This window comes from Pelecanus crispus, chromosome 7, assembly GCF_030463565.1.
Source record: "Pelecanus crispus isolate bPelCri1 chromosome 7, bPelCri1.pri, whole genome shotgun sequence".
Taxonomy (NCBI): domain Eukaryota; kingdom Metazoa; phylum Chordata; class Aves; order Pelecaniformes; family Pelecanidae; genus Pelecanus; species Pelecanus crispus.
In genome coordinates, this window is record NC_134649.1 from 19315257 (window position 1) to 19316101 (window position 845).

Below are 845 nucleotides of genomic sequence, written 5' to 3' on the forward strand. Positions count from 1 at the left end.
CTGGTATTGGTAGCATGAATGAACGCAGCGCAGGATATACAAACAGTCACTATGTGTGTAACCATGTTTCACTGAATTTCCTCAGTCCCTCGGGGACTTCCTGGTGCCCTGCTTGATAGCCAGCTGCCTTTTTATCCTAAGATCATGCAATCTGAGATAAAACAAGGGCTGCAGAGCATAGTCAGGCATTAAAGAAAGTAACTTTACTTTCTGTTCTCAGGTTATCATGAATATCTTCAACCACAGTTTAATCTACTTAGGGCTGGAGAGTTGCCATTCCATCTGAATCTAGGTATCATGCTGACTTTGGTCCTATATACATTAACAGGTTAAAAAGACACATCTCCAAACCACTATAATGAGTTCAGCTTTCCCAGCGATACCAGCACAATGCTGCTAGCAATAAACAGACTACCAGTACATATTACAGTGTTAAGAGAGATTCTGAACCCATTTAGATGACACAGCGCTTAAAACGATCACAGCTGCCAGCTCTACAATAATGTTCCCCAGACTGCCACCACACTGGAAAACACTGTAGGAAACATTACCAGTGCACGTAGGAGCCCCTGACATCCAGAACAGACCAGCATGAATAATCACTACGAAGTTTGGTCTGTCTTGCCAAAGGACAGAAACAGCTATAAAAGATGGAAGCTGCCAAAAGTCCTCAGGGAATTTTTCCCAGGGATAGTGTTAAAGTGTTTCATGTAAGATCAAGTCTGTTCTGCTTCATTGTTTCCCATCATTATGTGCTTTTTCCACTTAGTGACTCAGAACACAAACAGTCCCATGGTTTGGATTAATCTCCTGGCCTCTGCCAAAGTACAGGGGAGGCTGTCACA